Genomic DNA, 26,305 nt, shown 5'->3' with positions numbered 1-26,305 from the left:
GTTGAGTGATGAGCACCATAATTGTTTAAGGTCAAGGGCGTTGAAGTTGGATCTGGGTATGACCCCACCTCAATCACTTACTTGGACAAACTACCTAAATCTGCTAACCCTCAGTTTTCCTCATCCATGCAGTGGGCATAAGAAGAAAACCAGCCAAACACTGCATCTTTTAAAATGTTTGATATGTGTCCTAGCTCATAGCGAGTCCTAAGTAAAATGTTAGCTATCTTATATTTTATATTAGGCAAATCCTCTCAGAAGTTTGAAAATAAAGGATAGGCCACACAATCCACTGGTATGGGGAGAGGATTTGCATATCTTAAAGGCACACAGACCTGAGAAAAAGAAGCACTGAACTTCAGTTGACCTTATCTACAAAGCTCATTTTTAGAAGACAAGGGGGAAAAAAAGAGCAAATTCAGAGTATTCAAGACACATGAAAAGCACTTCAGGATAATGCTCAATAAAAAGTTAAATGTAATTCACCAACCACTTTTCCCCTTCTCCCAAATCCTTATTCAGAGGGCAGGGTCATGACCTGCCAATGCTCCCTTACCTGATCCTCCTGAAGACATCCTTGCTTGTTTACATATCCCCCTGTAGGACTCCTTGAGTCAAGAGGGAGGCTTTGGCTCTCTCTCTGGGGAAAAGCTGGCGTGGATCCATGTCACGCTTTAATCATCAAGAGTTGTCTTTAATTACATTATGATATGAGCACCGTAATATAAGCTTAAGTAGAGGAAAACATCTCCAGCATCTAGGACAGGGCCTTCCATAAAGTAAATGAAATACTCAATATATATATTTGTTGAATAAAAGATTGACATCTTGCATACTGATTTCATGTGATTGGGTTTCATTTTACTAAGTGCTACCTGTTTTTATCTCTACTGAACACAAATGCCTGACCTTATATGAATGTTAGTAATTCTGTTTTACCCTGAACATGACATACTCTGTCACATGTGTATTCTCATTCTTCAAAGCGTTCAAAACCTTTACCCTGGAAAGCAGAGAAAGACCTTGCATTTTTCCCTGGGTTAATTGCCACAATCCATTGGATCATTGAAAAAGCAAGAGAGTTCCAGAAAAACATCTGCTTTATTGACTATGCCAAAGCCTTTGACTGTGTGGATGGAAACAAACTGTGGAAAATTCTGAAAGAGATGGGAATACCAGACCACCTGACCTGCCTCCTGAGAAATCTGTATGAGGTCAGGAAGCAACAGTTAGAACTGGACACGGACAACAGACTGGTTCCAAATTGGGAAAGGAGTACGTCAAGGCTGTATATCGTCACCCTGCTTATTTAACTTATATGCAGAGTACATCACAAGAAACGCTGGGCTGGAAAAAGCACAAGCTGGAATCAAGATTGCCGGGAGAAATATCAATCACCTCAGATATGCAGATGACACCACCCTTATGGCAGAAAGTGAAGAGGAACTAAAAAGCCTCTTGATGAAAGTGAAAGAGGAGAGTGAAAAAGTTGGCTTAAAGCTCAACGTTCAGAAAACGAAGATCATGGCATCTGGTTCTATCACTTCATGGCAAATAGATGGGAAAACAATGGAAACAGTGAGAGAGCCCCAAACTTTATTTTGGGGGCTCCAAAATCAGAACAGATGGTGATTGCAGCCATGAAATTAAAAGATGCTTGCTCCTTGGAAGAAAAGCTATGACCAACCTAGACAGCATATTAAAAAGCAGAGACATTATTTTGCTGACAAAATCTGTCTAGTCAAAGCTATGGTTTTTCCAGTAATCATGTATCTATGTGAGAATTGGACCATAAAGAAAGCTGAGCACCAAAGAATTGATGCTTTTGAAATGTGGTGTTGGAGAAAACTCGTGAGAATCCCTTGGACTGCAAGGAGATCCAACCAGTAAATCCTAAAGGAAATCAGTTCTGAATATTCATTGGAATGACTGATGCTGAAGCTGAAGCTCCAATACTTTGGCTACCTGATGCAAAGAACTAACTCATTGGAAAAGACCCTGATGCTGGAAAAGATTAAAGGCGGGAGGAGAAGGGGACTACAGAGGATGATATGGTTGGATGGCACCACTAACTCTATGGACATGAGTTTGAATAAGCTCTGGGAGTTGGTGATGGACAGGGAAGCCTGGGGTACTGCAGTCCATGGGGTCACAAAGAGTCGGACGGGACTGAGTGACTGAACTGACTGAACTGAACTGAATCCAGAATGGTTCTTGTCTCAGTGCCTAGGAAGCATTTTCGATGTGTCACTCTTACTTTCGGCCAGGCTGTCCTATAAGTAATGATCACTCTGCTGTATTATCCACGGTGAATCTGGAGGCTGTGGCCTCAAGGAGCTGTGGGAACCACAACAGACTACAGCGTAGGAGAGGCTGGTGGCAGTGGTCACTGAGTCAGAACTGCCAGTGCCTACCAAGAAATGCTTAACCTGCTCCCACGGGAGCCACCACAGTGATAAAGAATATGAATTCTGAATCAGACAGGCATGAGCATAAGTCGGGGTGCTGCCAGTTCCTTTTCTGTGACTTTGGACAAGTCATTTCATGGTTCTAAGCCTTAGAAAGTGATGGCATGAGTGCCAAATTTATAGGGTCATTGTAAGGATTAAAGGGGATAGATGCAGAGTATGGGTTAACACAGGGTCTGGGATATTGAAAACATGCCATAAAGGTAGCAATCATTCAAACTGTACTTTGAATTCAATCAAGCAATCAAGTAATTCAATTGCTTTGAATTCAATCAAGCAATCATTCAAACTGTAATTTGAAGCCCCACCAAGGGGCTTCCTTGGTGGTCCAGGGGTTAAGAAGCCACCTGGTTTGATCCCTGGCCCAGGAAGAACCCGCATGCCATGGGGCAGCTGAGCCAGTGTGCCACAACTCATGAGCCTGTGCTTTGGAGCCCACGAACTGCAACTACTGAAGCCCCTGCTCCCTAGAGCCCATGCTCTGCAATAAGGGAGCACACCACAATGAGAAGCCCGTGCACCCCAAGTAAGAGTAGCCCCCACTTGGTGCCACTAGAGAATGACTGTGCCCAGCAATGAAGACACAATGCAGTCAAAAATACATAAATAAATAAATATTTTTTTTAAATCATAATTACAAGTTAAAGTAACTACAGCCAAGATCCACTCCTGGAACAAAGATGGCACCAAGGGTTTCAAATGGCTTCCAAAGATCTGCTACTTATCCATTCCCTTTGGTCAGCTGGAAGCTAAGATCAGAATAATACTATGAAGAGACAAGACCTTGGCCTGCCACAGAAAACACTCTCTCCCTCGGACCACCTTCCCAAGGCAGCAGTGAGAGCACCATCCACATTCCCCCCACCTCTGCTTCAAGCTTCACCTTCACTAAACCCCATGGCTTCTGGAAAAAGAGGAGAGAGTAAAACCCTGCATGATATTTCATCGAAGGTGAAAACAGGTTCCTGGGATGAAACCAGTAAGACAAGCTGTTTTTCATCATAGGTTAAATTCTTTTCAGATACAAGGTAGAATAAATTTAGATCATACCATTCAATAGCTAAACAGCTACACAGCCACTAAATTGAATAAAAATCTAACATCAGGGCACTGCTGATGAATGCAGCCTTTGTGCAAGCCACTTTTTATCATTTACTTGCTCATTTTTTTAAGTGCTGAATTGCCTTCAGGTTGAGTCTTGAATTATTTTCTCCTCCCATGTATGAATGTTTCAAAAGCAAAACCTGGGATCAGAAGGATGCAGATGGAGAGAGGATTTGCTTGAGGGAAGCTGCTTAAGAAATGGTAGAAAGAACCTGGCCAAATTAGGCTTCTCTGTAAGTGCTCAGAAAAAATAATGTATATGTTAGAACACCAACTTACCAACTTGCAGGGAAATGAGATATTCTAAGATGATTACACATGTTCTTCCTATGACTCACACTCCTCTCCCTACACACCCTCTTGACATGTGAAGGCCAATAATAATCAGAAAGTGTCTCCTAATCAGGGGATCAGAACAACATATTCATTCAGTAAATGCTCACTGAACAGCTGCTATGAGTCTGGCTCTGTGCAAGGCACTGTGAATGATAAAACAAATCATACTTCACTTCTCCCATTATATAATCCATGGTCTAATAAAGGACATAAACAGGTAGAGAAGTGAGTATGAAATAATGTGGAACTTGCATAATGTGATATGATGCTATGGGAAAGTATATGATGCTACGGAAGCCTGGGGAACAGGCCTCTCTCTCACTAAGAGGGGCTGAAGTGGTTCATCTTGAAAGGGGCAGATAAACACAGAAGGCTGGTAAGGAGAGGGAGGCAGGGAACAGTGTCCAAGTCCTAGTTATCTTGGCTTGTTAACCACAGACCTTTCGCTCTGCTGGGTTTTTTGAAGACGGATACTATTTGCACTGTAGACATATAGTTTCCTCAAAGTCCAGATCAGTGTTGGGTACCTTTACCTCTGGACATCACTCAGAAGGCTAATCTCAGTGTCTCCCTTGGTGAGTATCCCACTGAGTAACATCCTCTTGTTGAAAAAAATCAAGCTAACCTCACTGGCCTAGAATATTTTCTATCTTTGACTTTGTATACATCTACTCCGGTCTATTATGTTTTGGTGTTTTGCTCATTTCTCAGAAGGCAATTAGATATTTCTTATGGCCAGGCTGTTTGTCCAGGGGGCATATCCCTTGATGTATGTCTATGTATTACCCATATGATGACTCTTGCAAGTTATAAGGAAGATTGTTCTAGATCTGACAACCACTGAAACATAACAGGCTGAGAGTACACTGTAAGCACTTCGCTTATATTCTAGCAGCTGCACATCTCTGGAAAATGCTTTATTTATCCTTCATTTTCTCATTGGTAAATTGATTATATAGGTGTCCTGTCCCACACAGTAGAGGTAAGATGTTGAGCAAAAAGCAGACACAGTCAAGGTCTCTAACTGTGAATTTCTTCACAGTCCAGGAGAGGAGACAAAGAATAATCAAGTAATTAAGGACTTATACGTAAATTTAAAACTGTGATAATGCTATATATATATATATATAAGAGTGAGGTTGGCAAGAGAGAAGCTAAAATACAAGTGTAGTCATCTTCCACGTGATAGGAAAGGAGTTAATTCCAGTCCACGTGGTCCAATTTCCAACTCAAATCAGCCAGCACAATTGTGAAAGAGGGTGCAGTTTACTAAGAACTAGGAAAGGACACAGAGTCTGACTACAAAATAGGGCTCAGCTTCTAAATCTGAGGCTCAGGGAGAATTATTCTGGACATGTAGCCAAATCCATCAATATCCTGTGTCCTAGCCCAGCGACCTCAGTTGACCAGAGATGGCAAATCGTCTCTCTTTATTTGGGTAAGTGTCTTAGCATTCTGAGAGGTCTGGAAATAAGTCAAGAGGTGGAGAAGTATGTAAAATACACCCATACGTATTAACACTTCAGTATCTGGCTTTGACAGGTTTGCAATCATAAAAACACATGTGTTCATTTGTTCTCTGTGGCAATGCTTCCCAACCTGTCCCATGCCATGAGACAAATCATATTTTAAAAGAATAGTGGAGTTGCTATGCCGACTAGGGGGATTTGGAACCCTATCTGTGGCCGTTCTTTGCAGGATGCAATCAGGCCACAGACTCTGGCCAACTCAAGCCTCACATTCTTGCCTCACAGTTGAGGGCATCAATTCTTGACACACCCTGGGCAAACCGAGGGATAAACAGCAATTTACATTGTATGAAGTGGGCAAGCTGACTGACCCACGGGGCTTGTTATTCTGATTTTAAATGGTTAACTGGTAACTTGTGATTTTAACTTCAAATGTATAGGATAACTTGATTGATTATATTTGTAAACTGTTTATTTGATAATCGGATCCCTTACATCCAAAAGTTGACATTTATTAGCTTCTAAAGCAGAGTTCAAGTGTCTAAGAAAACTATGGTTGAGTTTAGGTCTGCCTAAAACTGTGCCCTGAGAGAATCAGATACATTACATTTATGATTGCAATTTGAAACATCTAAGAAGATATAATTAATTCGGTAAGTTAGATTAAATGTTATGGAAAACAGAATCTGTTAAATTTACAACTAACATCACCATTAATCAAATTATATTAATTACATAACAAATTAAACATTTATTATTTTATGACTAAAGATTTATAAATTTAAAAAGTTATTCACTCTTGAGATTAAACCGTAAAGCTAGCTTTAAAAATTGTAAATTTCTGTAACTTAGTGTTAATTAAAACATAAGGAACAGTAAATATTCCACTGAATGTGTAAATCCACCCACATACAATACAAAACTCAATTGACAACATGAAGATAAGGGCATAATCAGCAAGAATACATGAACACAGAGTTTGATTTAGTCTACGGGGCCAGAAAGGTTCTTCCAGAAGAAATGAGGGGAGGAGAGGAGAGTACTAGTGGAGGAGATGGAGTCAAAGAGCAGGGGAACAAGAGGTAAAGAGGGTTCACTGGGAGTCTGTGTAAAGGCCTTGGAGTAGCCTGAGGCTTCCTCCTTGGAAGGGAAGTTATGACCAACCTAGACAGCATATTCAAAAGCAGAGACGTTACTTTGTCAACAAAGGTCCATCTAGTCAAGGCTATGGTTTTTCCCGTGGTCATGTATGAATGTGAGAGCTGGACTGTGAAGAAGGCTGAGCACCAAAGAATTGGTGCTTTTGAGCTGTGGTGTTGGAGAAGACTCTTGAGAGTCCCTTGGACTGCAAGGAGATCCAACCAGTCCATTCTGAAGGAGATCAACCCTGGGATTTCTTTGGAGAGAATGATGCTAAAGCTGAAACTCCGGTACTTTGGCCACCTCATGCAGAGAGCTGACTCGTTGGAAAAGACTCTGATGCTGGGAGGGATTGGGGGCAGGAGGAGAAGGGGACGACAGAGGATGAGATGGCTGGATGGCATCACTGACTCGATGGACGTGAGTCTGAGTGAACTCCAGGAGTTGGTGATGGACAGGAGGCCTGGCGTGCTGTAATTCATGGGGTCGCAAAGAGTCAGACATGACTGAGCGACTGAAATGAACTGAACTGAGCTGAACTGAAGCTTTGGGGAAAATAAACACTATCAGCCAGTCTACAGCACAAACAAGAGTGAGCAGAAAGCTAGAACCTCAAGTGAGTGCTCACCTCCTTTAGTGTTCTGTGTGGGAATCCTCTCTTTAAACAGGCTTCTTTCACCACCTTTCTAAAATTACTACTAGCTGGTTACTCTCTAATCCCTGCACTACTTAATATTTCTTCATAGTCCTTATCACCCCTGAAAATAAGTCTCTATTTTTTATACTTTTTAATTGTTAATCTCCCTCACTAGAATACATATTTCATGGCTCCATGATGAGGACAGGAGCTTTATTTGTTTTGTTTATCACTATTTCCTTGGTGCTTTGAAAAGTGCGTGGGCCTCCCAGGTGGCGCTAGTGGTAAAGAAGCCGTCTGCCAAAGCAGGAGACGTAAGAGATGCGGGTTCGATCCCTGGGTCAGGAAGATCCTTTGGAGGAGGGCATGGCAACCCACTCCAGTTTTCTTACTTGGAGAATCCCATGGACAGAGGAGCCTGGAGGGCTACAGTTCACAGGGTCACCAAGAGTCAGACACGACTCAGTGACTTAGCATGCATGTTTCCATGGTACTTTAAACAGTGTGTGTATTCAAAACACCTTCTTAAAGCAATGAGTCAAGCAATGCAAGAATAAACAAGGCACAAGAAGGGCCTTGTAGACCATACTACAGATTTTGGTCTTCCAGCTTAGAGTAGGCAGGAGGTCTGGTCAGTTTGCATTTAAAAAATACTGGCTAACCATACAGTAAACACAAATGAAAAATGGTGGCTACTTTGGCTAAGACTGTGACAGTGGAAAGAGATATGTACAGATTTGGAAGTTGGGAGAGCTTGTTGACAGATTGGATATGCAGAGATGAAAGAGGAGGTCAAGTATGGCACACGTGATTCAGGCTTATGGAACTGGACATGTGGGGATGCTATTCACTGAGACAGAGGATGATGAAAAAGGACTAAACTTGACATTGTGGATGTGTTGAGATCAAGGTACCTAGAAAGCATTCAAGTGTACATGCCAGATAGACAGGTCTATGTTCTGGAAGCTAAGCTGAAGATTTATATCAATGGTTCATCATGTGTAAGTAATAACTGAATCTAGGTAATCAATGAAACCAAGGCAGAAAGTAGAGTTAAAAATACAGAGTGCAAAGTACAGGGGTCCTATGACTAAGTCTCAACTAACTAATATTTAATGACCAAAATAGGGATTGAACAGAGAGGTAAGAGGAACATCAGGAGGGTATCATGTCACAGAAGCCAAAGAGAGAGTGTAACTCAAGAGGGTAGGGAGTGATCAGTTAATATGAAGAAATACTCCAGAGCTGTTAAGTCATGGAGAGCTGAAAGATGGTCATTGGTGGTTACTGGTCACCTTAGTAAGCACTGGCTTGATGTTGTCATAAGGCATTTTGGACTTGGTGAGCAGTGAGTGGTGAGCAAATGGAGACATGAGTAAAGGTAACTCCTGCAGAAGGACAGGCTGTAAAGGGAGGGAAGTGGAGGGAGACGTAGGATCAGGAAAGGAGTTTTTAAGGAGAGGACTGGTTTCACTCGCTTCGTTTTTAATGACAGGGACTTGAGCATGTTTAGGTGCGGGTGGTTTCAAGAAAAAGGCTGAAAGGAGAGAGAAGACAATCCATAGTCCACATGCAGTCCCAGAGAGAAGGGGACATGGAGAGAAGGAAGGAAGAGAGGCAGCAAGCAGAAGAAAGTCTGTAGATTTAGGGTTGGGAACTGAGAGCATTTCCCATACGATAGCTGTGCAGCACGGATTATTCTCCAGTGATGTTACATATGTAATTCCTGTCACCTCCTCTAGGAAGTCTTCTATGATATCCCTTATAACTCCTTAACCAGGTAATCTCTGCGCTTCCCTGGTATCTTGCGTCTTTCTCTCTACTGGATTAAGTAATGCTGATTTAAATCTTAGTTTACATGGAAATACCTATTCTATTGTACCATATCTTCCTGGGTCTTCTGGAAGGCAGAAGAAGATGCCTTACTCATACCTTGATTCCCAGGACTGGCACAGAACAGGTGTTAATGAACTGAGCTGGCCCATACTCGTACTATAAATCCTTAGCGTGTAGGTATCACCTTTTTACTATCTTTTGACTACTCTCTAGTAAGGCTGAGTGTCCAAGTGATAGTGCTTTCTGCTTACAGATGCCTCTTCCACTAGCCATCCTACTCATGTGATAACCATTAGAACACAGGTAAGGTGGAAGATAAGCAGAACAGGAAACAAAGTTTCCATTATCAAAATCAGTTTAATAGGCTAGGACTTTCCTGGTGGCTCAGCTGGTAAAGAATCTGCCTGCAATGCAGAAAGAAAGAAAGGCAAAGGGAAGTTGCTCAGCCATGCCCGACTCTTTGCGACCCCATGGACAGTAGCCTGCACCAAGCTCCTCCGTCCATGGGATTTTCTAGGCAAGAGTACTGGAGTGGGTTGCCGTTTCCTTCTCCAGGGAATCTTCCTAACCCAGGGATCGAACCCAAGTCTCCAATGCAGAAGGCCAGGGTAAATTTCCAGAACCTTTCATATGGTAATATTGGTTATGAGTCTTCAAGAAGGGGGTATAATTGAAATGCAGTAGTACTCTTTTCTATTGTGGGAGTGGGGAGTGGCTGTTTTCACATCACATTCTTTCAGGAACACTGCAAAGACCCACATGGCCATAGCCCATCAGTGAAACAACGCTGGGTTGTTAGAGGTTCCTGACCTTTAAAATTCACATGGCTCTAATTTGTATATTCCATTGAACTAGAGTTGTGATACTTGTAAAGACTATGGTTTACACACACGTACTCTCTCTCTTGCTTGTTTCAGAATTCTTATTGCTCCTAACATCTCTCCCGTCCCCCTTCTCCCCTTTCTTTGTAATTTCCTTTCTTAATAGTCTTTGCCTTCTTCCTTTTCTCCTTCTCTTTTCCCCTCCTCTTTCTCTCTCTCCCTTCTTCTACTTCCTTCCATCTCTTTCTTTTTGTTAATTCATTCACTGTGGTTCCCCCCTGCAATATACCTACCATGAGAGAAGGGAGTTAATCTGTCCTTTTACCACCAAAATCCCAGGGCCTACAACATCACCTAATAAACTTTTAGAAATAAAAGAACTATTTCTCTGTGATTGTGCAAAGTTTAAATAAATGCTGATCCAACATCAGTCCTAAGATCTGTTTGTTCAAATGACTTTGACTTATTTGACTTTAAAGAAAATCACCAAGTTGTTTATGCACACAGCATAACAGTAGAGTAAATCTCAAATTGAAACACTAAATCAATTCCTAGACAAATTATATTTGCAAGAAAGGGAAATCCCTGAGGCCATGCATGGGGATGAAGCACGGGCTTAGGGAAGCCAAGGCCTTGGGAAATGAGCCATTTGCCCATCTTGGAGAGAAAGAGAAAGACATACCTCTTAGTAGAGACACAAAAATGTGACTGATGGGCCCATGAGCACCATGAGGAATCTATTTTGAGGAATCTATTTTGCTTAAATTTATTTTCCTAGTTTCAGATTGCATTTGGGGTTTTTTATAAGATGATCTATGGCAATCCCTTTTCATCTTGTCAGTAAGTGATTGATTATTTGTATTGGTCACAATCACTTAAGACTAAAGACCTAGTCAATCAATGGATGGACACAAACTATGTGATATGGTTCATATTCCATCATGTTATAATAAAACAGATAAAGTCTCAAGGACAGATTCTTTAAAGAGATTTCTCCTCAACTATGGCTGTAAATGATAGCATCTATCCGAACATCTCAGGAAACCAGCCAAAGTAATTTCTTTTTGTGTCTCTTGTTACAAAAGCTTGAATGGTCACAGATACTGAAACATATATGACTTAGATTAAAGGAAACAGCAGTATTATATCACAATGCCAGGGAAGCAATTATTGTAAACAAGGACATCTACTAGAAAATGCCTATCTTAGAACTCACCTTGGCAGGAAAAATGATGCAAAACCTTCCGCCAGAGCCTATTCTTTTTTTAATATCACAAAGGGAAAAAAAGCTTCTGGAGCTCACCAAGAAAGCATATTTCTAAACAACACCTCTAGGAAATCTGTTTCTTCACCAAAAATATGTGTATTTTACCTTTGGGCCTCTTAAAGTCTCTCTAACTTTTCTGAATTGTTTCATTAGTTCTGTATCATAAGATTTCCACTGTCAGTACTTAATTCATGGCAATAGCAGGGTAGAAGGCTTGGAGAAGGCCTAAAATTTGGTATATTGCAAAAAAAAGGGGGGGGGGTAATTTAGTTATTTTAAGCTGAGGGCTATGAGGGTTGGAAAAATCTGAAATCCAGGTAATATGCATTATTGATTAGAAACATGGTGTCTATTGGGTGATGATTTTCAACAGAAATATGTCAGAACTAATACTCTACCCCCTACATCCCCTCAGTGCCTAGCACAGGGTTATAGTGAAGGTGTCTGCAGATTATTTTGAATTTTGTTTGTAACAATAAGTTTGTGAGTGAATGAACAAATGAATGAATTATGCAGCAAAGTAGAAAATGAAGTCTTTAGGCTATATTGAAAAGCAGAGATATTACTTTGCCAACAAAGGTCCGTCTAGTCAAGGCTATGGTTTTTCCAGTGGGCATGTATGGATGTGAGAGCTGGACTGTGAAGAAAGCTGAGCACCAAAGAATTGATGCTTTTTGAACTGTGGTGTTGGAGAAGACTCTCGAGAGTCACTTGGACTGCAAGGAGATCCAACCAGTCCATTCTGAAGGAGATCAGTCCTGGGTGTTCATTGGAAGGATTGATGCTAAAGCTGAAACTTCAATACTTTGGCCACCTCACGCGAAGAGCTGACTCATTGGAAAAGACGCTGATGCTCGGAGGGATTGGGGGCAGGAGGAGAAGGGGACGACAGAGGATGACATGGCTGGATGGCATCACCAACTTGATGGATGTGAGTTTGAGTGAACTCCAGGAGTTGGTGATGGACAGGGAGGCCTGGCGTGCTGTGATTCATGGGGTCACAAAGAATCGGACACGACTGAGTGACTGAACTGAACTGAACTGACTGATGGTTATTTCAATAGCCAGTCCCTGTTGCCAAAGACACATTATGGGATCAGGGAAAATGCCCTTGAGTTATGTATTTGCTGAAAAGATTTTTCTCTGCATGGAAAGAGTTTGTTCCATGAAATGAAGACCTCATCTGCTATTTCCTCCCAGGCTTCTACTTCTGAAAATGAACTAGCACCTATTCAAAGGGGCTTTGTTGGAATCAGCAGCCTTACTTTAAGGAATGTTATGTGCCAAGTTCAAAGTTAGCAGAGAATTTTTATGGATGATGGCCCTCTAAAATCATATGGGCTTTATGGAGAAAGAGGTTAGATAAGATGGTGTAGAGCTTTAAGATAAAACTAAGCCACTAATATTTCTGCTGACGTTATACTTTCATCCTAACTGTTTGGGCTCTAGGATTCTTTTCCGATTGTTCAGAGAAAACAAGTTTGGGCAGCAGATGTGTCCACCTAGAAACTGATGAACAGTGAGAACATGACATAGAGGTAACTCTGTGCCTAAAATAGGTGGCATTATGCCTATTCCAGGAGTTAAATTCCACTTGGGGAACTAAGATTATCATCCAGACACACAGGGAATAAAGCGAAAAGAATTACAGAGAAATGTATACACAAGCATGCCATGTGCTTATGATAAAATGAATGCATAGGTAATGTAAACATTTTGAAGAGAATAAAGAGGAGAATGAAATTGAATGGTAATGCCATGATTCAGAAATGTCAAACTATTAATATCCTGACATGTTTCCCAGCATTTTTGTGCCCATCTGCATGTGTGTATGAGGATAAGAATAGGATCATATTCATGCTTACTTTTGCAACTTTTCTTTCCACCGAGTATGATAACATAAACATTTTTCTGCATCACTCATTCTGACCTCTTCTAGTATCCCATGGCTGGAAAATGGACGTGTGGCCCTCAATGGTTTCACCACAGTGGTCGCAGCCAAAGACTTTCTTAAAGCATTTTTGCCTATCTCCAGGCTAGTTGTGATATGAAAACCTAGTGGAATCTCAAAAGAATTCATCCAGGGACAGAAATCCTAAGTAGCACTGCAGAATGTGAAAATTACAGCTTTTTACTCGGCCACACCTAAGTCTTCAGCACGCGTGCGCACCACATCTATGACTTGGTGACATCTGAGCCTGTTTCCATTGCCATTCTTCCTCCTGACATTATCCTAAGCAGGTCACTCAGCTTCCTCTATGTTCTTGTTATGGCAACATTTATGACAAGTGGCTAAAATACCATTAAAAAGAATGAAGTAACGCTAGTTGCAGCAACATGGATGAACCAAGAGATTATCACACTGAGTGAAGTAAGTCAGACAGAGAAGGGGAAATATCACTTGACATCCCTTAAATGTGGAATCTAAAAAGAAACGATAGAAACAAACTGACTTACAAAACAGAAAGAGACTCGCAGACTTAGAGAACGAACTTATGGTTGCCGGGGGTGGGGGGAAGGCTGGGAGAAGGGATAGTTAGGGAATTGGGGATGTACATGTACACACTGCTATATTTAAAGTGGAAAACCAACAAGGACCTACTGTATATCACAGGGTCTGCTCAATGTTAGGTGGCAGCCAGGATGGGAGGGAAGTTTGGAGGAGAATGTCCACATGTATATGTATAGCTGAGTCCCTTCACTTTTCACCTGAAACTATCACAGCATTGTTTGTTAATTGGTTATATCCCAATAAAAAAAATTTAAAACAACGAAATGAAACAAATCCCCTAAAATAAATGAAAACAAACAAACAACAAAAAAAAGAGTGGCCTTAATAGCTTCTTTACTCAGAAGTTGTCCTATACTTCATGAATTAAATCCAAACATAAGTTACAACAGATTACTTTTCATTATTATTATTCTACCCACTAGATTTTCTGTGTCTTTGCATGGCTGGAATCTTGGTAGTTCTCAAAAACAAAGAAAAGGGAGGTAAGGACAACAGGTATAATCATAAAATACAGCCTTTAAACTCAATACTTTAACTAGTTTCATGTTCACTTTTTCTCACCATAAATATATGTTTTCACTCATTAGCTCACAAACCCAAGTATAACAGTTTGCTTGGTCTTTGTCCTGTTTCTCGGTAGAGAACTTCTAAAACCCTTGATATTCCCTGAGCAACAGGAGTATCTCTGTTATGTTAATAAGGTGCCTCTGTAGTGGAGCCTTTTACTGGAGTGGGTTGCCGTTTCCTTCTCCAGGGAATCTTCCCAACCCAGGGATCGAACCCAGGTCTCCCACATTGCAGGCAGATGCTTTAACCTCTGAGCCACCAGGGAAGCCCTTAGATAGCTTCAGCTGGGTGCTATTTGGGTTGGTCATCAAAACAACTTACCCTGTCATTAGAGGGCTGGGATTTGAAGTAGCCCAACTTCTGAAGAGAAGAGGGAGCTAGAGACTGAGCTCAATCACATGACCATTCATCAAATGAATCATGCCTATATAATGGAACTCCAATAAAATCTCTGCACACCAAAGCACAGTGGAGTTTGATGACTGGGGAACACATCAGTGTGCCAGGAGGGCGACATACCCTGATTCCATGGGGAGAGGGCACAGAAGATCTGAGTTACCTCCCAGGCCTCACCCTGTGGGTATCTTTTATAACAAAACTGTTAGTATAAGCACTGTTCCCCCGAGTTCTTTGAATGATTTGAACAAATTATCAAACATGAGGGGCACAGCAGGAACCTCATGGACTTATACCCTGTTGGTCTGAGGTGTAGGTGGCCTGGGGATCCAAGTGGCTAGTATCTTAAGGGAAGTCTTGTTGTGGACCATGTCCTAAACCTGTGGAGTCAGCTACTAACTTCAGGTGGTTACTGTCAGAATTCAATTGTATTGCAGTATTTCCAGTTGGGATGGAGACAGGAATACTTCCTAACTTTGTGATGAAGGAATTATATTTCCAGTTTTACAGGGGAAAATGCTAATGTTTAGAAACAGTAAGTAATTCTCATCAGGTAATACATGGAGTAAGTGAATAGGTCTAGAATTTTAAACACAGATCGACGTGTCTCCAAGTTCTGTGAGTCTTCTGCTTTATGCCAACCTGCTCTAAGTTTCACAAAGGTCAGATATTACAAATGCTTATCCCAGTGCCATTACCGGGAATGGTGCTGAAAATAGAATTGCTAAGAGAAACATTTCTGGTCTTAGGCCTTCAGTCTCCTAAGTGTGAGAAATGTTCAGAAAAATGTAGTTTTACAGGATAAACCTGCAAGGGCTCAGACGAAGGAGATTGTCCTGGGATGTGGCCTGCATAAATAGTTTCTTCATGTGGCACAAAGGTTTCCTTATTTTCTCTAAGGAATGAGAGTTCCATGATCTTGAGTAATAATCAATAATTACTGAGCCCCTGATGTTCAAGACCACTGTGTTAGGCTCTGAGGATACAGGGAGCATGAGCTAAGGCTGCTGCCCTGGAGCACCTAGATGGATTAAAGCAGAGCATGATAAATAATTCACACAAAAAAGATTACCCAAGGAAGATGTTCCTAAGGGTAAGGGTGATTATAGAAGGTTTCCTGGAGGAAAAAGACCTGAAACTGGGCCTTGAAATGTGTATATGATTACAAAGCAGTGTCTTCCAAGACTGGAGTAAAGTAGAATATGCAATGTGCCTAGTCCGTTGTCAACAGTGAAAATGATGATCACGATGGTCGTCAAAGCAATTCTGCAGCTTGTAGACAGGCACACTTGTTAGAGTACTCGAGAATAAAAGAGCTAAGTACACATTTTGAAGTGAAACACAGACTATTTAATTTTGTAGCTAGAGATCTTTGAATCAGAGGTACTTTTATACCTATCAAAAGAAGGAGGCCCCTGCTAAGGACAAAATATACCCCTAGATGCCCTAAAAGGAGGCATCAGTTATGTGATAAAGAAAATCCCAGAGCCTGGGGTTTATAACACAAGGAAAGGACTGATTGTGGCACAATATGAAGCTTCTTAGGTAACCTTCTCCAGACAGTGATAGAAAGATAGCAAGTCACAGCCTAATACAGGTGCCAGGCCAGTGTCCTCAGACCACAGTGGTGAACCACTCCTCTCTCCCTTCCTCCGACGCCATGCGGTTCAGGTAGTGTTGACTCACACCACGTTCCACGGTCAGGTCCTGATGGAATTAAGCCAGTCACAATCTCCTCTTCCCCTGCCCATCATGATTGATTCCAGAAAGACTCATGAGCAAATGTGGCCCAGTAAGAGACTGGATACCTAAGGGTCCATGCGGGAACAATCAGAGGGGACCCACCCTCTTCTCTTGGACAATGTCGCTGGTCAGGAGCTTGCTGCTAACAGCAGTCAGTTGTGAAAAAGAGAGCTGGCAATGTGGTGGGGGCTGGGCAATGCATGGAGCCTGAAGATGAAGCCAACACTACAAGAGACGGAGCGAAATAGAAAAACTGGGCTCTGGTTACAATGTATATGCTACTGGATCGAGCACTGCCTGAATCATTTCTGGATCATTCAGATCTGTGATCCAAGAACTGCCCTCCTCACTCCCATTTTTGGCTTGAGTAGGTTTTGAGTTTGGTTTGAGTAGGGTTTGGTTTTTTTTCTCTCTTATTTACAACCAAAATATTCATAACTTGGTGATGACAGCCAAGCAGGCTCTGAGATCATTCAATTTATTTCAATTTATTGCCTGGGAATGTTCACTCCAAGTATCAATCATTTGTGTAAAACAAATATCTATCAATATTTTCTAGGCATAAGTCACTATGGATATTTGCAATTCCACATGATATTTGAAAAAAGTGACTTGAGAATATCTGTCAAATACATCAGATCATAACGATTACTACATAACGGCATGTTCTAATGAGGTTTCAATTGCATTCACATGTGGCAAATTTTAAAGCACTGGGCTTCTGAAATAATTTAGATGAAGCACGTACCACTACTCATTCTCATTTTAAATTTAGTGACTCTCTTTTCATTCAAGCAGTAGAACCCTTCCTGATATTAGAGCCCTTAGGGTCTCCTCAAATGAGAATCTCAGTTCAGAATATGAGCCAGCACTACCCGGGTGACAGCCAGGAGTAGGTGAAGCAAAGAGAGACAACAAGCACGCAAAACACTGCCCTTGCTAATGCCCAGATACCCACACTTCACACATCTTGTCTTCATTCTCATTTCTGCCATCAAAACCATAGGCTGTGTGATGGAAAGAATGCAGGGCTGCTCAGAAGGACAGAGAGGACCATCAGAACCATCCCGTGCTCACTAGAAGCTCTACAATTGCATACCAAAAAGATCTCTCAGCCTCTACAAGTCCCAATGTTTTCATCAGTTGCTCCTGTAAACCTGACCATTCTTGTCCTCAGAAATCCTCATTCTCTCTTCACCTCTGCCCGATTCCATTTTACTTGCAAAAGCTGAGTGACAGGAGGTATAGAGATCCATCGGTTATTTCTTATACAGACTCCTTGATAGTAAAATTCAGAAGATCTATCTTTCTACTAGTGTGCAAAAGCCCCACTGAGCCTTAACAAAGAGCTTCCTGGGACCACGGTAGAGAAAAAAATGCAATATGCCTATGTCTGAGCAGGGAGTAATATTTTCTAAGCCCCCCAGTATTACATAGAAGACTGATTTCTTTCCTTTACAGGGACTGTCCCTTCACCCTAAGCATTCATCTTGCTGGCTATAACAGCTAAGGTTAGAAACTTTTGCTTTAATGGAGCCAGAGTTAATAGAATAGTACATACAAGTTGCTGAATGATACAATGTCATATTTTTATTTACTTTTAATAATGGCAACGATGTATGTAGAAACAAATGTTTACGCATTTTTACATTTCTTTCAAATACTATATCTCTTTTAATTATGTTTTAATACATAATTACTTAAAGACAATTAATGTTATCTCATTTTCACATATATTTAAAAAGATAATTGACCATTGAGGGTAAAATTAATATCAATGTACTCTAGTGTTTATAACAGACGCAAAAGTAAAATAACAAAGGAGCACAAAGGTCAACTTGGGGTAAATGAGAAATGTGGTAACATTCTTAGAATGTTGATAAGTATACAATATTTTAAAGTAGTTTTTAAAAGTTAAAAGTTGCAGATAGTAATCTTGAGAGCAACCAACTAAAAAATAATACAAAGAGGTATAACTAGGAAGTCAATAAAAAGTATTAAATGAAATACTAAATATATACCTGATTTGTCCAAAAGAAGACAGGAAAGGAGGAACACAGGAACCAAGGGCCTCTGAGACATTATTATGGGTTGAATTGTGTCTCCTTGCAAAATCCATATGTTGAAGTCCTAAGCACCAGTACCTCAGAATATGACTTCATCTGGAACTCGGGTCTTTTTTTTTTTTTTTTTTTTTAATGTGGACCATTTTTAAAGTCTTTATTGAAATTGTTACAATATTGCTTCTGCTTTATGTTTTGGTTTTTGGCCCTGAAGCATGTGGAATCTGAGTTCCCCAATCAGGGATCAAACCTTCACCCCCTGCATTGGGAAAGTGAAAGTGAAGTCGCTCAGTCGTGTCCGACTCTTTGTGACCCCGTAGACTGTAACCTACCAGGATCCTCTGTCCATGGGATTCTCCAGGCAAGAATACTGGAGTGGGTTGCCATTTCCTTCTCCAGGGGATCTTCCCGACCCAGGGATTGAACCTGGGTCTCCCACCTTGCAGGCAAACACTTTAACCTCTGAGCCACCAGGGAAGCCCAAGCAAAGTCTTAACCACTAGACTCCCAGGGAAGTCTCTAAGTTAATGCTTTTACAGAGGTAATCAAGTTAAAAGTGAGAACTAAACTGATATGACTGATATCCATACAAGAAGGGGACATTTGGATGCAGATAGGCACAGAGAGAAGACATGTGAAGACAAAGAAACAAGATGGTCCTCCACAAGCCAAGGAAAGAGACCTGGAACAGATCTTTCCTTCACTGCCCTCAGAAGGAACCAACCCTGCAAACACCCTGATCTCAGATCTTCAGCCTGTAGACTATTACTTACCCAGCCTGCAGTACTTCGTTATGATAGCCCTAGTAAAGTGATACAGCCATATAATAAATAAATACCAAGAAGCCAAAGTTAAAATTCAACAATACTGGTACTTACTTTAGGTGTAAATAGATTAGTACTACATGTAGAATGCAGACACTGGCAGACTGAACAGTAAGGCAAGCTCTAACAATATGCTGTTTTCAAGAAACACGTTAAACATACAGACACAGACAGGCTGAAAGTAGAAGGGTTGAAAAAGATACATGCATATCACAGTATACAAGAGAGGGACACGGCCATATTATATCAGAAAAATTAGACTGCAGAACAAGGAAAATTACAAGAGGAAAAATAAGGACATATAATGATTAAAAGAGAGATTCACTGACAAAACATAAATATCACAATACATACCAATATACATGGATTAATTGTACTGCATATTCTGGTAATATAACATTAAAATATAAAATCAAATTTATAATAGCAAACAAAATATCAAACACCTTAGAATAAACCCAGTGGAAGATATGTAAGACCTCTATGCCAAAAATTACAATACATCCTCAGAAAAATTAAGTAAGATCCAGATAAATGGAGGAGTATCCAGTTTTCCTGAATCATACACCTAAAAAATGTTAAAGGGTCTCTTCTCTTGAAATTGACCTATACATTGGGGAGAACCTCTACACCTATAATTATCCTGCTATTTGTGAGTCAAAAAAGCAAGAGAGTTCCAGAAAAACATCTATTTCTGCTTTATTGACTATGCCAAAGCCTTTGACTGTGTGGATCACAATAAACTGTGGAAAATTCTGAAAGAGATGGGAATACCAGATTACCTGACCTGCCTCTTGAGAAATCTGTATGCAGGTCAGGAAGCAACAGTTAGAACTGGACATGGAACAACAGACTGGTTCCGAATAGGAAAAGGAGTACATCAAGGCTGTATACTGTCACCCTGCTTATTTAACTTCTATGCATAGTACATCATGAGAAACGCTGGACTGGAAGAAACACAAGCTGGAATCAAGACTGCCGAGAGAAATATCAATAACCTCAGATATGCAGATGGCACCACCCTTATGGCAGAAAGTGAAGAGGAGCTAAAAAGCCTCTTGATGAAAGTGAAAGAGGAGAGTGAAAAAGTTAGCTTAAAGCTCAACATACAGAAAACAAAGATCATGGCATCCGGTCCCATCACTTCATGGGAAATAGATGGGGAAACAGTAGAAACAGTGGCTGACTTTATTTTTGGGGGCTCCAAAATCACTGCAGATGGTGACTGCAGCCATGAAATTAAAAGACACTTACTCCTTGGAAGAAAAGTTATGGCCAACCTAGATAGCATATTCAAAAGCAGAGACATTACTCTGCCAACAAAGGTCCATCTAGTCAAGGCTATGGTTTTTCCAGTAGTCTTGTATGGATGTGAGAGTTGGACTGTGAAGAAGGCTGAGCACCAAAGAATTGATGCTTTTGAACTGAGGTGTTGGAGAAGACTCTTGAGAGTCCCTTGGACTGCAAGGAGATCCAACCAGTCCATTCTGAAGGAGATCAGCCCTAGGATTTCTTTGGAAGGAATAATGATAAATCTGAAACTCCAGTACTTTGGCTGCCTCATGCAAAGAGTTGACTCATTGGAAAAGACTCTGATGCTGGGATGGATTGGGGGCAGGAGGAGAAGGGGACGACAGAGGATGGGATGGCTGGATGGCATCACTGACTCGATGGACGCGAGTCTAAGTGAACTCCGGGAGTTGGTGATGAACAGGGAGGCCTGGCATGCTGTGATTCACGGGGTCACAAAGAGTCGGACATCACTGAGCGACTGAACTGAACTGAACTAGCAGCAGCAACCCATGGATATGGGCCTTGACTAGACCATGTCTCTATATATAGTCCTAAGCAAAATCCCAGGAGGATTTGTTAAACAAAATGGCAAAGTAATCTTAAAATTTATATAAAAATGCAAAGGATGAAAATAAGAAAAAAAATTTTTTTTTAAAGAACGAAATGGTAAAACTTACACTCTATGAGTTCAAAATGGCCTGGAGAACTCAGGACTATGCAGCCCATGGAGCCACAGAGAGTTGGACACAACTGATTGATTTTGAATTTACACTTTTTCAGTCACAGAGGAGTGGCCAAAGTGGTGGGGTAGAAAGACTCTGAGCTTGCCTCCTCTCACAGGCACACAAAAATTACAACTATTTATAGAGCAACTGTTGAAGAGAAAAACCAAGAGAGTCTCAGAAACGATCGCCTACCGCTGAAGATATAAAGAGAGAACCACAACAAGAGGGCAGGAGGAACAGAGACAGGGTCTAGTCAAGGCCCATATCCATGGGTTGGTGACCCACAAATTGCAGGATAATTATAAGTGTAGAGGTTCTCCCCAAGAAGGGAGTGGTCTGAGCCCCACATTGGGCTCCACAGCATGGAGGTCCTGCACAAAGAAGATGAACATCCAGGACATCTGAAGCCCAGTAGAGCTTTACCTTCAGGAGAGCTTGAGGGCTGTGGGAAATAGAGACTTCACTCCTAGAGGGTGCACTGAAAATCTCACAGGCTCTGGGACCCAGAGCAGAAACAGTATTTTGAAAGAAGCCTCAATCATATCCACTTGTTGATCTCTGAGAGACTCCCGGAAAGGCAAAAAAATAGCTGGGGGCTCACTCTGGGGAAATAGACATGGGTGGTAGACGTTTTGGGACCATAAGCTAATATGAGGACACTGCTGCTGCAAGTGCCATTTGGGGATCCTCCCTTTAGCTTAGAAACCTCAGGACCAAGCCCCACCCAACAGACTCTCAGTACCCGTATTGGGTTGCTCAGGCTAAGCAACTACCTGGGCAGAGACAGCCTCACCCACCAACAGGCCTGCTTCCCCAAGGCTCCCTGAGCTCACAACTGCCCCCAGGCCTGGCCACATCCCCCAAAGGGCTCAGGCTGTTTGCATACGAGTGTGTTGAAACTAGCCACAGGACCACCAAGACCCTGCAGACAAAGATCCTGGGATGCAGCTCCACACACTGACACCAGCCCTGGAGTAAGCCTCAGTCCCCAGTGGTCAGGCACCCGAGACCCCGTGGGCCCTGACCCTGCCCACCAGTTGGCAGACACCAGCCCTAGGACCACCAGAGTCCTTCAGTCAGTCATGCTGGGATTTGGCCCCACCCATCACTAGGCCAATACCAACCTTGGGACTCCCTGGACTCATAACCAACCATGTCAGGAAACAGCCTTGCCCATCAGCAGACTGACATTTGATCTGAGACCCCAAACTCTACATCCACCCACTTCAGAACCCACCTCTGCCCACCAGTGGGTCCACACTTGTTTCAGGAACCCCTACTCCAGGCCCACAGGCAGAAGCCTTGTAACCCATTCCTACCCACTGGCAGCCAGCAGCCTCCACACAAGGCAGGAACTGGCAATCAACCAGATGAGGGATTAGCCTTCATCTGATCATCCACTGCAGCAATCCTGCACAACAGAAGGAACCATGCAACCTAAATAAGGGGTTCCTCTAAAGCACATAGCTCTAGGGACCAGAGGGGAGTGAGCTGGTGGGACATATAGGATGTCTCCTGCAAAATACCATTTCTCCAAGGTCAGGAAACACAAACAAACTACCAAGTACATAGAAATAAAGTCAGCAAATTGGGCAAAATGAGGAGAGAGAGGAACATTTTCCAAAGAAGGAACAAGGTAGAGCCCCAAAAGAACTAAGGGAAGTGGATATAGGGAACATACCTGATAAAGAGTTCAAGGTAGTTACTGTAAAGATGCTCAGAGAACGAGGGAGAAGAGTGTATGAACCCAGTGGAAAGGAAATGGCAACCCACTCCAGTGTTCTTGCCTGGAGAATCTTAGGGATGGGGGAGCCTAGTGGGCTGCCGTCTCTGGGGTTGCACAGAGTTGGACACGACTGAAGCTACTTAGCAGCAGTAGCAGCAGCAGAAGATGTAAAGAAGAACCAAGTAGAGCTTAACAAGACAATAACTGAAATAAAAATTATTCTAAAAGAAATCAATGGGCTTCCCTGGGGACTCAGTAGTAAAGAATCCACCTGCTAATGCAAGAGATGTGGGTTCAGTCGCTGGGTCAGAAAAACCCCCGGAAGAAGGAAATGGCAACCCACTCCAGTATTCTTGTCTGGAAAATTCCATGAAGAGAGGAGCCTGATGGGCTACAGTCCATTGGGTAACAAAAAAAGTCAGACATGACTTAGTAACTAAACAACAAAGAAGGAATCAACAGTAGATAAGATACAAAGGAGAGACCAGTGAGCTGGAAGACAGAGTAGTGGAAATAACTGAAACTGAATAGAAAGCAGAGAAATAAATACATAAGGACAGTTTAAGAGACTGCCTAGGACATCAAGTGTACTAGCATTCATACTGTAGGAGTCTCAGCAGGGAAAAGAGAAAGAAGAGAACATGTTTGAAGATATATAACACCTGAAAACTTTCCTAACCTGAGAAAGGAAACAGACATCCAGGTCCTGGAGGCACAGACGGTCTCAAATAGAATCAACCAAAGAGGTCCATGCCAAGATGTACTTTAATTGAAAAGGCAAAAATTAAAAATAGAATATTAAAAGCACCAAGGAAAAAGCAGCAAAGTGATGCATGAGGAAACTCCCACAAGGCTGTCAGCTGATTTTCCAACAGAAATTCTGCAGGCCAGGAGGGAGTGACACATATTTAATGTGATAAAGGGAAAAATGTGCAGCCAAGAATGCTCTGCCTGGCAAAGCTTTATTTCATATTTGACATCTGAGAAATCAAAAGTTTCACAGACAAGCAAAAGCTGAAAGAGTTCAGCACCACCAAAACAGCTTTATAAGAAATGTTAAATGAACTTCTCTAAATGAAGAAAGGCACAACACTAAACTCAAAAAGTATGAAAGAAGAAGGCTCACTGATAAAGGCAAATATACAGTAAAGATAGTAAATCAATCATGTAAAAAAGGAGGACCATTAAAAGACAAAAGTAGTAAAAGTATCTACAGCCACAGAAACAAAATGGAATACAGAAGCAAAATGGGTTCAAACTATACTGCAAAGCTACAGTCATCAAAACAGTATGGTACTGGCACAAAAACAGACACATAAATAAATGGAACGGGACAGAGAGCCCAGAAGGAACCCACGTTGACATGGGTAATTAGTCTATGACAAAGGAACTGAGAATATTAAATAAGGAAAAGACAGACTCTTCAGTAAAGGGTACTGGGAAAACTGGACAACTGTATGCAAAATAATCAAACTGGAGTACTTTCTCACATCATGCAAAGAAATAAATTCAAGCTGGATTCAAAACTTAAATTTAAGACATGAAACCATAAAATTTCTAGAATAAAATCACTAATGATTAGAGAAATGCAAACTAAACCACAATGAGATATCACTTCACACCTGTCATAATGGCTATAATCAAGAAGATAATAAATAACAAGTGTCAGTAGGAATGTGCAGAAAAGGTCACCCTTATGCACTGTGGGAAGGAATGTAAACTGGTGCAGCCATTATGGAAAACAGTTTGAAGATTCTTTAAAAAAATTAAAATAGAATTACCATATGATTCAGCAATTTTACTTCTGGATAATTATCCAAACAAAAACACTCATTAGAAAAGATACATGTACCCCTCAGGGAAGGCAATAGCACCCCACTCCAGAACTCTTGCCTGGAAAATCCCATGGAAGGAGGAGCCTGGTGGGCTGCAGTCCATGGGGTCGCTAAGAGTCAGACATGACTGAGCAACTTCACTTTCACTTTTCACTTTCATGCATTGGAGAAGGAAATGGCAACCCAGTCCAGGGTTCTTGCCTGGAGAATCTCAGGGACGGGGGAGCCTGGTGGGCTGCCGTCTATGGGGTCATACAGAGTTGGACACAACTGAAGTGACTTAGCAGCAGCATGTACCCCTATGTTTACTGCAGTAGTATTTATAATAGCCAAGCTATAGAAGCAATCCAAGTGCCCATCAACAGATGAATAGATAAAGGGTATGAAAAGACTATATATATGTCTCACATATATACAAACAAAATGGAATATTACTAAGCCATAAAAATAACAGAATGTTGCCATGTGCCATAACACAGATCTAGAGAGAATTATGCTAAGTAAAGTAAGTCAAAGAAAGAAAGAAACAGTGTATGATTTTACTTACATGTGGAATCTAAAAAACAAAATAAATGAACCAATATAATAAAAAAGAAACAGAACTATTTACAAAAACAAACAAAGAGGAAGGTATGGGAAGAAAGAAATAGTTGAGGGAGACTAAGAGGTACAAACTTCCAGTTGCAAAATAAATGAGTCATGATTTTAAAATGTACAGTGTGAGGTACATTTATTGTTGTTGCTCAGTTGTCATCTTTGACTCTCTGCGACCCCATGGACTGCAGCACTCCAGGCCTCCCTGACCCTCATCATCTCCCAGAGTTTGCCCAAGTTCATGTCCATTGAGTTGGTGATGTTGCCCAACCAAGCGCATGGCATGGCTCATAGCTTCGCTGAGTTATGCAAACCTCTCAGCCACAACAAGGCAGTGACCCATGAAGGGGGTGGGGTATATAGGCAGTAACTAATATCTTTATATAGTGACATATTGTGACTGGACTTAATATTGTGATCATTTTAAAATGCATAGTAAAAATTACTATGTTTTATAATAGAAACGAACTTGTGTTGTAGGTCAGTTGTACTTCAAAAACAAACTTATAGAAAAAGATATTAGATTTGTGATTACCAAAGGTGGTGTAGGGCTTCCCTGGTGGTTTAGTAGTAGAGAATCCGCCTGCCAGTGCAGGAGACTCGGATTTGAGCCTTGGTCTGGGAAGAGCCACTGGAGAATGAAATGGCAACCCACTCCAGTATTCTTGCTGGGAAAAGCCCTTGGACAGAGAAGCCTGGCAGGCTACAGTCCGTGGGGTCTCAAAGAGTTGGACACAACTGAAGTGACTGAAAACAACAACAAAGATGGGGTGGGGGTGAGGGAGGGGGAACTGGGTGAAAGGGGTCAAGAGGTACTACAGACTTCCCATTGTGAGATACACAAGTACTAGGAATATAATGAACATGAAAATATAATTAGCACTGCTGTACATTACACATGAAAGCTGTTATTACTCAGCAATGAAAAGGAAAAAAAGAATACATACTA

Source organism: Budorcas taxicolor, chromosome 7 (assembly GCF_023091745.1).
Source record: "Budorcas taxicolor isolate Tak-1 chromosome 7, Takin1.1, whole genome shotgun sequence".
Lineage (NCBI taxonomy): Eukaryota > Metazoa > Chordata > Mammalia > Artiodactyla > Bovidae > Budorcas > Budorcas taxicolor.
This window is presented reverse-complemented; position numbering follows the sequence as displayed.